At 35.7% G+C, this 15357-nt stretch overlaps 1 long non-coding RNA gene across 1 annotated transcript; it reads left to right on the top strand.

Annotated features, from left to right (window-relative positions):
• The first annotated feature begins 13709 nt into the window (after positions 1–13709).
• LOC123885615 lies at positions 13710–14474 on the top strand. Its single transcript, XR_006801197.1, has 3 exons — positions 13710–13886; positions 14006–14124; positions 14275–14474. It is a non-coding gene; the product is annotated as an uncharacterized LOC123885615 (long non-coding RNA).
• Positions 14475–15357: the final 883 nt, after the last annotated feature.

Genomic DNA, 15357 nt, shown 5'->3' with positions numbered 1-15357 from the left:
TACTAGGGCAAACGGCGTTCTTAATAGCCGGGGATTTTATTCGGAGTTGTGGGGTTTTGATGTTGGAAGCAGTAGCGATAGTGACAGTGATAGCGATAGTAGTAGCGGTAGTGATAGTGATTGTGTCATAATTTCCCCTTCCTCTTTCACAGGAAAGCGGAAAAACCCTTGCCGAGATTTGGTGGTTGCTGGCTATACTCCCGTCACCATGGAAGTTCCTTCAAAATACACTAGTGCGGAGATGGTGATGAGCTTTAGGAAAGCCGTCAGACTTACAGAGTCCAAACATGAGGAGTCTATCATCACTGAGCCTGTCCGAGAAGATGAGTTTGTCTTTTTTAAGACCGGCACCCCGCCGGATTACTTTTACCTCTACACTGGCGTGATCCAACCTCTAAACCTCTGGCTTCCTTTTACTTCTTTCGAGGCGGAGATGTTGAGGGTTCTTAATGTCGCCCCCACTCAACTTCATCCTAACAGCTGGGCCTTCGTAAAAGCCTTCGAGGTGATGTGCCTAGGTTTTGAACTGGTACCCTCGATTGGTGTTTTCTTCTGTTTTTACCATATCAAGAACCTAAAACCCCAGACTATGGTTTCTCTTAGCAGTCAACCCAATCACCGCCTCATGAGTCTGTATGCCTCCAACTTCAAAGGCTTTAAGGACTCCTTCTTTAGGGTTCGCAGTAGCGACCAACTTCCCGATCTAATGTATGATGAGATAGGAGATCCCTTGTTCCCTTTCTACTGGACTGATAACCCTAGGCTTATAAAGGGAACCATCTTTGAGACTTTGAGTGACTTTGAGCAGGACATTGTCCACTTTCTTGATTCTTTTGCGCTTATGGACACTGCTGATATCCTTAGATGTGAGGGTAATAGCGAAGCTTTGACAGAGTATTTACGTAAGTGATGAACTTGGCATATATGCGTATTTCTTTTTATTTTAATGTTGATCTCGCCTTATTACATTACTAACCTGTGTTTTTCTGATTCCTTTATTTTTCAGAGAGAATGAGGACCATTTCGAATGAAGAAAGACTGGCGTTCTTGGCGAAAGCTCGTCAACAAAAAGCCAATCCTGCTGCTGGCGTTGCCGACCCTCTGAAGCAGCTACAAGTGGAAGAGGCTGGAGTTAAAGAGGGACGGAGCAAGAGAAAGCATGATGGGCGCATCCCTGTTGAGATCCCAGGAAAGGCTGCTGCTAAAGAGGGTGTCGTCCCGCCTCCTAAAAAACAAAAAACTGAGAAGACTAGCCAACCAGCTGGAGATGCTGACAAAGGCAAAGGTAGAGCTTCCAGTTCTACTCAGCCTTCATCTGAAGATAATGAAGCCGCTGCTTCTCTTTCTTGGGCTTCCTTCGATCCCCTCGAGTTTATTGAGAGGGGGGTGACTATGGTTGGCGACATGACCCGATTTACCAACACTCCTACTGAAGACTTGAGGAGAAAAGCCTTGGAGTATGAGGTAAAGGGTACTCTTCTCAACTATTTGTTGACGAATCGGCAAGAGCAGGAGGTCCAAGAGGCGAAACGGAAGGTGAAAGTCGTTGATGACCATCTTGCTGACATTGAGAAGAAATATTCCGAGACCAAGACCAAGCTGGAGGAGGATATCAGGAAGCTGAAGGATAGCCAGGAGAGCGAGGCTGAGAGGTTGAAGAAGGAATATGAGGATAAGCTGGCGAAGGTGAAGGAAAGTTATGCCGCCTCCGAGACCAAGCTGAAAGAGAATGCTGCTGCTCAAGATGAGGTGATTTCTAAGCTTTCTAAAGAGAAAGATGCAGCGGTGTTCTCCGTGGGGACCTTGGGCGAAGAGAAGGAGAGGTTGGAAACTGACGTGAAGGAGCTTCAACTGTATGCTTCCAACCAGTACGAGGAAGGCTTCGCCTATGCCCTTGAGCAAGTCAAGCTTCTTTTTCCAGACCTCGACGCCAAGCGCCTAGCTGAAGCTGATGCGATGAACCAGATTATTGATGGAAAGCTTGTTCCCTATGTACCTCCCAGTGAATGATATGACCTTGTTTGTAATGATTTTTGTTCTCGCCCTTCTGTGGCTTTTTGTAACTATTTTGTATGCCCTCTTGTGGCTTTGAACAATTTGCCCCTTGGCTGAGTCCTTTATAAATTTCCTTGTTCGTCTGATTTCTTCTCTTCATAACTTTATGGATTATTTTTGCATTACGTTGTGAGGTAACGCCTTCTGTCGTTCTCGTCTAGGGAACTTTGTTCTTGTACCTGCGACATCTTCGACTTTATAATAATTGTAAATTGATACAAATAACTTTATACCTGTTGTCTTTTGGCGTTGTAATGAATCGCCTGCTTTGGTTGTGTATAAGCTTCTTCTGGCGGTGTTGATAATTTCGCCTTTCTTTGCTGTATCTTTTTCTGACGTACCCAACTCGTAAGACTTACAGGTAACGCCAAGGTCTTTCAACCTTGTTTAATTTTTCTTTTTCTGACGTACCCAACTCGTAAGACTTACAGGTAACGCCAAGGCCTTGCAACCTTGTTTGATTTTTCTTTTTCTGACGTACCCAACTCGTAAGACTTACAGGTAACGCCAAGGCCTTTCAACCTTGTTTGATTTTTCTTTTTCTGACGTACCCAACTCGTAAGACTTACAGGTAACGCCAAGGTCTTTCAACCTTGTTTGATTTTTCTTTTTCTGACGTACCCAACTCGTAAGACTTACAGGTAACGCCAAGGTCTTTCAACCTTGTTTAATTTTTCTTTTTCTGACGTACCCAACTCGTAAGACTTACAGGTAACGCCAAGGCCTTGCAACCTTGTTTGATTTTTCTTTTTCTGACGTACCCAACTCGTAAGACTTACAGGTAACGCCAAGGCCTTGCAACCTTGTTTGATTTTTCTTTTTCTGACGTACCCAACTCGTAAGACTTACAGGTAACGCCAAGGCCTTTCAACCTTGTTTGATTTTTCTTTTTCTGACGTACCCAACTCGTAAGACTTACAGGTGACGCCAAGGCCTTGCAACCTTGTTTAATTTTTCTTTTTCTGACGTACCCAACTCGTAAGACTTACAGGTAACGCCAAGGCCTTGCAACCTTGTTTAATTTTTCTTTTTTTGACGTACCCAACTCGTAAGACTTACAGGTAACGCCAAGGCCTTGCAACCTTGTTTAATTTTTCTTTTTCTGACGCACCCAACTCGTAAGACTTACAGGTAGCGCCAAGGCCTTGCAACCTTGTTTTTTCTTTTTCTGACGCACCCAACTCGTAAGACTTACAGGTAGCGCCAAGGCCTTTCAACCTTACATTTGGTTCAGAGCTTTCATATGAGTTGATCTTGAATAATTTTTTGTTCAGAGTCCGCAGCTTAATCATGATTACTGCAAATAAGCTTTGATACATTAGAGGTTCAACGATAATAATATATGAAAAATAAAATAAACGAAAATGATACCGCCACGGGCGGTTTGTTGCGGCGCTCCTCGCCTAGCAAGAAAAACAATTATGTTTTGGCGTGGCGAGACTGAGTTCCATTGCGGTAGTTATCGCGGAATATGTTTCAACCTGAAATATTAGTTGGCGGATTCTATCTCGCCGAGTGATAATTATTGAATTTTCATGTTAATTTTCCACATTTATTCGTTGTCCTGCACTATGATTAACATCAATGAATCAAAATAGAAATCATAGGTGAATAAACTAAATTTCCTAATCAAGATTTCAAAAGAATAAATTTCAAAGAAGGTGACATTATAGCAAGTGCTTCAAGTATCTGCACTAAAAACGGGTCGGCTAATAATAAGTCTCATATACTCCATTAGTTATTGAAACTTTGCATGTATGATTAATTTTAATTAATCGATAAACGAAACAAATAAAAATGTGATACGTAGAGAAAGCATATTCATGTTAGTTATAAGTAAAAAGCAAAATACTTTGTAAGAAGAATACTAATTTAGTTCTTAACCGGAAAAATGTAGAAACATATGAAAATTTTTATACTTCCTCTGTTGGTTATATTTGTCTTGGTCATTTTAATTTAAAGTGTTGACTTATTCTACTTATCAGAGTTGAAGTTCTTTCATGCAAAAGTTCTTTCATGTTTAAAATGTTTACATGAGGTCTTAAGAAAGTTAGTTCATACAATCACACAAAATATTTTATCGTGTGCTAGAATAATTTACAGCAGGGTTAAAGATATCACATATCAAATAAGCACAAACAGTTTTGAACCAAACAGAACAGCGATTCTTGAATTTAGATCTTGTAAAGTGGCACACCAAGAGAAGAACAAGTCTCATTCTAGTGATTAACCTTGAAATACATAAGTACCGATGCTCTTTTCTTTCACTCATTGATGGGATTATTATTATTATTATTATTATTATTATGGCGATAGAATGTGATTCATGAACTATAAATTAACCATGTTGATAAAACCGATAACGTATATACGCACAAATAATATATTATCACAATAGAGAGAGCGAGAACTATATGATTAAGTGGTAAGTTAGAGGAAAAGAACATTAACACCTGGATCGGGAGTGCCTAGCAACAAAATGATCGACAGTGAGACGATGATGTTGGACGGTAATTCGGTGGCGACAGTTCGGCGAGTTAGATTCACAACAACTATGGCGACATCATTTCAATTCAAACGTGACGGATCCGATCTTCTAAGTTGTATTTGACCTTTTCTTATTCCAAGCGTTTCATTCGTATTCTCCATGTCGCTTGTTGGTCCTTTCAAATTGACTTCTAAGTTGAGAACCCTATGTGCTCGCGGGAGTGATTTCCTCATAAACCTGGCGACGATGTGGTGTTTCCTATACGAATCAAACTATGACACGGCGATTCCTTCACAAATCCGACGGCGACGCGACGGTTCCTTCACAAGTCTGACTGTGGCGATGCCATTTTCTCCCCAACCGACGGCGGCGGCGGCTTCGTTGTTGCCGCCTGGAGCTTGGTCAACAGCGCCCATAACGAACACATATGGATAAAGCTTTCTCTTTTAGTGACACACAACGTGACGCGTGAGATTTGGAACAAAACACCATCTGGACTGCGAGCAGAGTCGCGATAGAGAAGATAGTGGGCGGACTGGCTAGCAGTTTCGTGTGTTCGTGGCGGCGTGGCGGTTCTTGGATGGTGTGCGAACAGATGCATGTTCTCCAGCCATGTGGAGATGTTTAATTTTTGTCTAGATTGATGTGGTAGGCTGGGATCAAATGATTTTACCGCAGCCCCACGGTGGGCGCCAAAATGTTCTGGTAAAAAACAAGGGGGTTCGTATTATTGATCAAATGGTGTGATTACACTCAGTTCAATCCCAACAACCCTGGGAGTTTAATAAGTCAGAATTCGATCCTCTTACAAATGAGAGTATGGAGCTATTTATAGAGCTTCTAGTCTTCTTCTCCAAGCAAGGGTTCCTAAAAATCCGGTCCTTAGCATCTTCTTCGGTGGTATGGCGTGAAAATAGGGATGAGAACCTTGGTCTCCAAGCTATGGCAGTTGCGAGAAGTTTATTTCTTCCTTCTTAAGTTAGCGGTTGATACAAGGAAGGAGAAGATATTTTCAGTAACACAGAATCCACCCTTTTTGGCGGTGCCTTAGAGTTGCAGGTCACGCCCTAGCTTCTAGTCGCCTATTGGGTATTTTAGGGTTTACTTGATTTGGGCTTATCATCCTTTTTACTCTAATTGGGCTTACTGGATATTTTCTTAAGCCCATTGCCCAGTCCAGTTAGCTAAAAAACTTAAAGGATATAACTGTTACAAACGTGAAACTTAAAAGACTTATGGATACATTGATCTATCTTAAAAATGTAAAAAGTGATATTCCTAACCGTAATTTTATTTTGTGTACTTAATAAATAGACCAAATGCCTTTCCAAAAAAAAAATAGATTGACCAGATGAACTATTTAGCATTGCTCTTAATTATGTGTAGTCGTACCAACGAATGACTTTGAACATGACTAAGGCAAACAAGAAATACAATTTGTAACAATAAAATCAAAAGGTTATAAGTCAGAATATAGTTTGTTGAAATTATCAACTATAACTTTTACATCTATCTCAAGGGCGGATTCAGACATTGCATATTAGTATGACTAAATACGAAAGAAACTATAAACTAAATTATACTAAAAATAAGAAACAATATCGTTTAATGTAATATATTTTGGTTTTCGTCGATCTAAGTACTCGCATTACCTAAGCACCCTAAAGAGTACCCGATTGGAGAAAATAAACATCAGATTTAAATCAACCCAACGATACCAGCTTACTACCTTCGATGATATAACACACCTTAGTCTCATTGGGCTTAAAAACGATATCATTCATTAATTCCAAAACGGGTTAAATGGTTGATTGATCAGTGCATTTTGGCACATATTTTATGGCTTTGTACTTTGACATATTGGAAGCTTTTCTAGCCTAATATTAACTTTCATAGCTACGAATATCGAATTGCGATGCGGGAAGATGCGTTGGAAAGCTGAGACAAAGAGCTACAACTTTCATGTTGAGGCCAAAAGCCAATTCGGAGCGCAAAGGAGTCGTTTATTTACGTTTTACTTCCATACTTATAATAATAATTAATATCGGGTTAAACATTGTTTTTCGGCCCGATTCTTTAAGAGCCCAATTTTCCTATGTAATATAAATAGCAAAACGCAGCCTAGGTTTGAATTATTCAGTCTTCACGCAAAATAAAAAAGAGGCCGCTTCTTGTCAGTCATGGAGATCTAAAACTCTAGATCAATCCATTGACGAAGGGTACTTTATACGGATTTTTGAGGTTCTATTTTAATGTCAAATTCGTTTTATGTTTTATCTCTTTTTTTATCAATTTCATATTAAATTCTTGTGCGAATCGATTTCTCTTATGATGCTTAATCATATGTAGTTTTGTTTTGTGCAATTCATTGATAGTTTGCCTAACTGATTTATCGCTTGTTTAGGTTAGTTGAGTAGAAATTGATAAAGTCTATGATGCTTAATTATAGGTTTGATCAAATTCGGATTTAGATTAATTATGTTATAGACGCTTGTTCTACCATGGTTAATTGAACTTTTTGATGCTTAATTAATAGGAATTCGAATAGAAGTTACTCGACGCTTGTTCGATTAGTTTCTATTAAACAAGAATAAATTTACAGAACGAATGATCTTTTGAAACCTGTGATAGAAATCCAAAAGAAGTACCTGAAGCTAATGGATTGATTGTCTTCTCATTATTTGCAATTGTTCTGCGAACCAACCAAAACCTCATTTAATTGTGTTATTCATCATTCTTATTTTTGCTGATTGTCAAATTAAAGGTCATTGTGAGACAATCAAGGTTTAACTACTTTGTTACTACGTTTATATTTCGAATTATTTTTTACCGCGTACGACAACGATCAAATTGACGCCGTTGTCGGGGACCTCTGATTAGTATTAGCCAAAGTAAGGACTAATTAACATCACTAACATTGTTTTGAGTTTTTGTTAACAAAAAAAAAACGTTACACAAAAAAAACGTTACACAAAAAAAATAAGAATAAAAAATGGGTAACTCATTGGATGAATTGGCTTACCTTGTTAATTTGATGGAAGCAAGAGAATAACATGCATGCATTCAAAACCATATCCCACTTGCGATTTGTACTATTTGTTCAAATTTTCATTGTAATGATGCATGTCCTATGTTCACTACAAGAAAAAGACCATTTATTGAGGGCCAAAAACCCTCTATAACAAGCAAAAACCGTCAGTAAGTTTAAATTTATTGGCGGCCAAAAAACACCACAAAATTGCTCGTTGGTAAGTTTAGCGGCGGCCCAAACCGCTAGAAACGAGAAAGACGGAATTTACTGGTGGCCTGAACTGCCAAAACGTAAAAGCGGATTTTTAATATTACTGGCAGCACTCTGACCACCCAAAAGTATATTAATGTTTTTTTTTTTGAAGCAGTTCATTATGTTCATCTCTTCTTAATAACAAAACGATTCAATATCACACTAATCCTAATCCTAATTTCACCTAAAGCATGCGAATTGCTTTGACCAAGTGTTGTCCTTTGTTTGTTCAAATTCAAATAAAAGATGAAAACTGGAAATTAAAATTACTCATGGGTCATTGCCAAGTTCCAAAGAATTTACTAGTACTCATATGCTTGAAGATAGAAATCTCTTGTACACACTCATCACTCATGAATAATTATAATGTTTCTTTATTAATTTCTTGTGTTGTTTCCATGAGTCATTCATCTTCTTCAAAGTTCAGATCTGAAAAATTCAACCGACAAATCCCTAAACTTCCAATATAAGAATATAAAATTTGAACCTCTGAAGGATTCCAGATTCGATGAAGTACCAGATCTAAACCAGCAACAATTTTTTCTTCTCCAAAATTTAGTACTCATATGCTTGAAGATGAATGACTCTCTATATTGTTCCTTTATTAAAAATAAAAACATTTTTGAAGATATAAACTAAGTAAGAATATAAAGAACAAGTTGAAGAGGGGGAACCGAAAGAAAGAGAACAACATGGTGAAGCAAAAGAGTTTATGTTACTGTGAGAAAGAGATGAAATGACTTGGTTGAAAAATTATCATATTAGTTGTCATGGTAAAGTTGTTTTGTCTTTTAACAAAAGAGCTAGTGCGTCTGCTTTCTTTTTTTTATTATTATTTTACCAGCGGCTTAGGCAGCCTATAAATGGTACTATGTTACCAGGCTGGCACACCTTACAAGGGGCTTAGGCCGCCACTAAATTTACGGCGGCTTAGGCCGCCACTAAATTACTTGACAGTTGAAAAAATATTGTTTTTTTATTGTTTTGAGGGTTTTTTTCACTTATTGGCAGCTTAGGCCGCCATAAACTTACTGAGGGCTCAAACCGCCAATAAATATATATTGAATCCGCCAATAAAATGATGTTTTCTTGTAGTGGTTGTATACTAATATTTGTGATGAGACCCAAATTGTAGGTGATCTTCAAGGACAATACTATTGGGAACATAATTCATATCTTGATGAACAACCTATTTGGTCGTATCAACAGTTTCAGCAAAACGAATCATTAGAAGCGAGGTCACAATCTAATTTGGAAGAAATTATCAAGCAGATGGCTGAAAGTAATTTGCAATTTCAACATGTCCAATCTTCTCTTCAAGGTATAACAATCCAAGTTCATCAATTAGTCTCCACCGCCCATCAAATTCAAGCGAACAAGATGTTTAATGATGATATACAACCTTTTGCACCAGTGGAGGTAATACAATGTGATACAAGTCCCGATGAATCTCTAGGTGAGCCCATTAAAACATTATTTGTTTCATCTGATGAACACAAAATAAGCAACATAAATTCAACCGAGTGCATGAAAGAGATTATACCACAAAATTTCTTAAAAAAATCTGATCCGGGTGAATTATATACTTCTCTTGAAGTAGATAAATCTTTTGAAATTATTGCTTGTGAATGTGGTGTTTGTAATGTTTGTCATGAGATCAGTGCAGCCATTTTAGGTGAAGACATTTTGATGTCGACAACCACTTGTGCACAAATTCAAACAAATTCAATAATGCTTGACGTTGACACCAAAAATGTGGAATTTAGTCGGAAGCAACCATTGTCTATAGCAATAAAATTGTTGGTGGAACCTCTGCTTAAGTCACGCAACATATCGTTGTCTTTCACCATTTGTGCATCTCTATCACCTATTTTATCTGACTCACAAACTAAATGTGGAATTTCTTATTTTCATACTTTTGTTAGTGCGAGTTTACCATATGTGCTGGCTATTCCTCCTAAGCCACCAGATTTTTTACTGATATCCAAGTTCACCTGGTTTTTACTTTTTCCTATTTCATGCGTTCGTAGTGCGGAAAGGCCTCCACCAAAGCCTCCAGACATGGAAGCTACAATTCCACCTTGACCTCTCGGGTGTGTTCCTTCCTTATTCTCACTTTATGTTTATTTTTACATTGCAGACAATGTCTGGTTTAAGTGTGGTTTGAACATTTTATATTTAGTTGTGCATCATTTGTGATAGAACAAAAAACTTTATGAGATTTTGAGCTTCCAACAGTTCTTTATTTTTTGTGTGATTCACTCATACTGTTAGTTATTTCTAGAACTTGACTTGACTCTTGAAACACTTGTTCACATGCATGTACATGAAATGATCTACGCAATTGTTTCTTTTATAAACTACCTTTTAGCCAAATAAGCCTACCTTTGAGATAATTATCCCTTTCTTAAGACCCTTTGAGCCTTTTATCCCATTCTTGGTTTTATAGCTCATTACAAGCCTAATAAGCCTTTGTTTTATCCATTCTTTTTATGTCTCAATCTTAGTGGATGAATGAGCTTTGCTTCGAAATTTTGAATCCAAGTTTATCATAAGTGTGAGGTTGATGAAATTTTTTGATCTGATGTAGAAAAGGGAAAGGTTCTTTATGCCGAGTTGTATGTAAATTTCATGTGTTATGATACTTAGCCTGTATATAGAAAAAGAAAGAGAGAAAAAAAATTGTTTTGTGGGCAATGTTAATCTGAAGGTGTGTAAAGAAGTTGTTTTAGAGGTGTGGAAATGTTAATCATGCTTGATTTAAATGAATTTCAGGGCTCTGATTCTTCATCCTCTTAGATTTTATAGCCTATTATCCCTTAGGTTTATCCCACTTGCACTTTGGCCCCGTTACAACCTTAATAAAGACCTTTTGATCTGTACATGTGTGTGTTTCATTGTGTGGATGTCCTCTATCTTTGGGGATGGAAGAGGCTTGTCAAGCCTATGGCAGTGCTAACTTTGATGACGTGCTTTGAGTGCAAACACTAACCCATACACTCCATTTTATACAAATTGCACACACCTCACGAGTGATTGAGTGCACTTTATACATATATTTCGTGAGGTTCTATCATTTTTGAAGCACTTTTTAGTCTAATAGCCACCTTGTCCATTGCGCCTGTTATAAGATGTTGTTCATGATTGCTATGCTCCTTGAATTCTAGAATGTGCTAACTGCGTGTGACTTCGCATCATGCCGTGCTTCCTCTCTTGAGTTTTGCTTATGAGAGCAAAAGTGGGGGAATTTGATCAGTGCATTTTGACACATATTTTATGGCTTTGTACTTTGACATATTGGAAGCTTTTCTAGCCTAATATTAACTTTTTAGCATGTTTCTAAACTTTGGGTCATAATTGAGCTCTAATGTATTTCTTTGATTAATTTTCGGATTTAATTGCATATTGATTCTTCTCGCTCTTCAGGTCATAACTGGAGATACGAATATCGGATTGAGGCGCGGGAAGATACGTTGGAAAGCTGAGACAAAGAGCTACAACTTTCATGTTGAGGCTAGAAGCCAATTCGAAGCGCAAAAGAGTCGTTTATTTATGTTTTACTTCAAGACTTATAATAATTATTAATATCGGGTTAAACATTGTTTTTCGGCCCGATTCTTTAAGAGCTCAATTCTCCTATGTAATATAAATAGCAAAACGCAATCTAGGTCTGAATTATTCAGTCTTCACGCAAAATAGAAAAGAGGCTGCTTCTTGTCAGTCATGGAGAACTAAAACTCTAGATCAATCTATTGACAAAAGGTACTTTATACGGATTCTTGAGGTTCTATTTTAATGTCAAATTAGTTTTATGTTTTATCTCTTTTTTTATCAATTTCATATTAATTCTTGTGCGAATCGATTTGTCTTATGATGCTTAATCATATGTACTTTCGTTTTGTGCAATTCATTGATAGTTTGCTTAACTGATTTATCGCTTGTTTAGGTTAGTTGAGTAGAAATTGATAAAGTCTATGATGCTTAATTATAGGTTTGATCAAATTCGAATTTAGATTAATTATGTTATAGACGCTTTTGATGCTTAATCAACATGAATTCAAATAGAAGTTACTCAACGCTTGTTCGGTTAGTTTCTATCAAACAAGAATAAATTTATAGAACGAATGATCTTTTGAAACTTGTGATAGAAATCCAAAAGAAGTACCTGAAGCTAATGGATTGATTGCTTTCTCATTACTTGCAATTGTTCTGTGAACCAACCAAAACCCCCATTTAATTGTGTTATTCATCATTCTTATTTCTGCTGATTGTCAAATTAGAGGTCCTTGTGAGACAACCAAGGTTTAACTACCTTGTTACTACGTTTTATATTTCGAATTATTTTTGACCGCGTACGACAGCGATCATTGATGAACATGATTCGAACTGAATAAAACACTAAATAATTCCAATAAATCTAAAATATAAGAAAAATTCTCTCCCACCCTTCGTATTTCTTTTTCACCCCCTAACACACAAAAAATTTCGGAAAATACGTTCCGAAATTGTTTTCTAGTATAAATTTTACTGAAATTTAAAATTCGAAAAATATTTTCGAATTTTTTTCGCGCGAAAAGAGAAATATGAGGGGTGAGAAGAGAATTTTTCAAAGTATCATACCACACACACTCATAAATTAAATAATTAACGGTTTCCACCGCGCCACAACCATTTAAAATGTCACAACGAAATAAACTATAACATTTACAAGAAAATAAATATTTTCGGTTGGCGGTTATTATTAAACAGATTACCAACTAGAGCAACTCTTCATCACCGTGGTATTTTAACTAATCATATGGGCCTAGGACTTGTACTCATTTTCCTTTTTGGTGTTTAAATCCTATGTCTTGTATTTTGAGCACTTTGTTTAGTGCTTTTTGTTGTAAGGGTTTGAGTACCCCTTTGTACTCACTTTATAATAAATTTTTTATTATAAAAAAAAAAACTAACATTACAAAACTTATATCAAAGGTATCATCACACCATCAACATCTTTCTCCCATAAAAACCGATAAACTTGCTTAACTGAGTTTTTTTTTTTTGATAAGCACTTGCTTAACTGAGTAGTCAATGTACAACCATGGTCCATGAATATTGTTCCAACCACTCATCATCGTCAACATTAATTGCAAAGAATAGTCAACGTACGCATCTCCTCTAACCAAAAAATACTCTATATACGAAACTCCGTCTAACATAGTACTAGCAACTTACACTGATTATCATTCGACATTTACTTGCATTTAATTGAAGTTATTAGATGGAATATTAAATCAATTACAATTACAATATAAGAAATCTATAGTACCTGGTAAAATCAAAAATACCCTTGCCTAAGAGTATGACATGTGTCCAAAATAGGGACATTTTGTGTCCAAAATTTATATAACTGAATTAAATGAGCAAACAACTAAGCCATATTCCAAGCCAATCAAGCCAAAACTTTGTTATGTGAGAGAAAAAGTTACTTTCCATGAGCCATTTGGTTCCAATAAACTGATTTGGTTAGAATTCAAAAAATTCAGTTTTGATCTTAAATTTAACATGTGACCTACCCATCACACATCACTCTTTTTCCTTTACCCACTTTCACTTCTCCCAATACTGACAAATCTCTATCACTATCTTTTCAAATTAAAAAAAACATTTCTCCCTCTTTAGTAATTGAAATTTGATTATATACTCATTCAAAATTTCAATCACTTTCTCATATCTTCTACTTTTTCTGGTTTTTTATTAATTTCTCTCATCATTAAGTATATTTTCTCTAATATATAATTTATGTTTTGCAAAAAAATTAATAAAAACCCAATGTCAAATTTAAAATACTTTTTAACCCACATTTCCCTCTCATTGTGGAATTCAAATTTTGAATTCAATGCTATATTACCTTCTCTCACCAACATAAATTAGAAACAAATGAACCTCTCTTAATTTTCTCATTCTCTCACAATTCTTTCTTTCATCATCTTTTACTACAATTCTATAATAACTTGATTTTTTGTTTGTTTTGCAGAAAAATTAAAATATATCCATCTCCATCTAACAACAACGCGGGTAAACTCATTTTTTCTCATACTCATTTTAAACTTCTCTTCTCACCTCTTTTATTTGTTCTTGATTTTTCTTACTTCAACTGCATAATCTAAACTTGAATGAATATTTGTTCTTTGCAGGAAAGTTGAAAGTATTTCAGTGATAACAACAAACAAGAACACGTGAAAGTAGAATAGTATAACATTTTTCATGATTGAACAAATTCTACTCAAGATTCATGAACAAATTCTACTTCAAGGTATAATCTTCACACAATTTTATATATTACTTTTTCATCAAAATAATTGTATTAATCCATAAAGGTTATACCAACCATGTATTCACAAGATATGTCACATGGAGAACAAAAAATAATCTAACTTAATTTTTCACAATGATCTGTCAAAAGATAGGGAGATGTTGAAAACAGTGGTTTTGCATCAAACAACTTTCAAAGATTCAAGTAACCAAGACCCAAAAATTATTCATGATAAAAACAAAAGATGAACACGGGAAACAAAACACTACCAAGGAAGATCGCGAGAAAAGAAAACACATACCAAGAAAGTGGAAGAATTTGATTTTGATAACATTTCTGAGTGATTATATGGCAGGTATACAATACAACATATTCATATTATTTTATTGTACAATTAACATAATTTTATCTTTTAGTTTCGGATCAAAATTAAATATATATATATATATATATATATATATATATATATATATATATATATATATATATATATATATATATATATATATATATATATATATATATATATATATTAGTATCTTTTTAGATATATAGAGGAAAAGAGATGAATAAAATATAATTAAATCTACAAAATAAAAAGAATAAATCATATATACCGATTAAAAAACGATACAAAACATGGAAAAGTTATCAATTTTATTAGATTTATAAAAATAAATATAAAAAGTAGATCAAGGGTGTGTAGTGTAGAAGATTGAATTATCTAGAAGTCAAGCATAGTTCATACTTATCAATTAGTTTGCATTTATCTTGTTTATACTGATATGCACAGAATCATAGGATAATCTGTTTCTACTTCCTATAGTTTAGCTTATTTTGATTCCTACCTTTTAGCTTAATCATGTGTATATATGTACAACTTGTAATCGACACAACTCAATGAAAAATCCATTTCAATTCAAACCTCTTTATGGTATCTAGAGCCTATTTTGCATAACAACATTTTTTTTTAAACCATGTCTTCCTCCAATACTCCTGCAGCGCCTAATGCTCCTTTGGTTGAATTCAACCTTTCGTCCAATTTTCCCATCAAACTTAATGGCACAAACTACCCCAGATGGCACAAGCTATTCATGAATTTACTCACCGCCAACAATCTTGTTGGTTATGTCACAGGATCAACCCCTTGTCCATCTTCCACCACTGGTGAAAAAGATGCTCAAACTGAGAATCCAAATTACCTTCATTGGTGTCGCCAAGACAGCCACATCA

This window comes from Trifolium pratense, linkage group LG5 (genome assembly GCF_020283565.1).
Source record: "Trifolium pratense cultivar HEN17-A07 linkage group LG5, ARS_RC_1.1, whole genome shotgun sequence".
Classification (NCBI taxonomy): Eukaryota; Viridiplantae; Streptophyta; class Magnoliopsida; order Fabales; family Fabaceae; genus Trifolium; species Trifolium pratense.
This window is presented reverse-complemented; position numbering and strand designations above follow the sequence as displayed.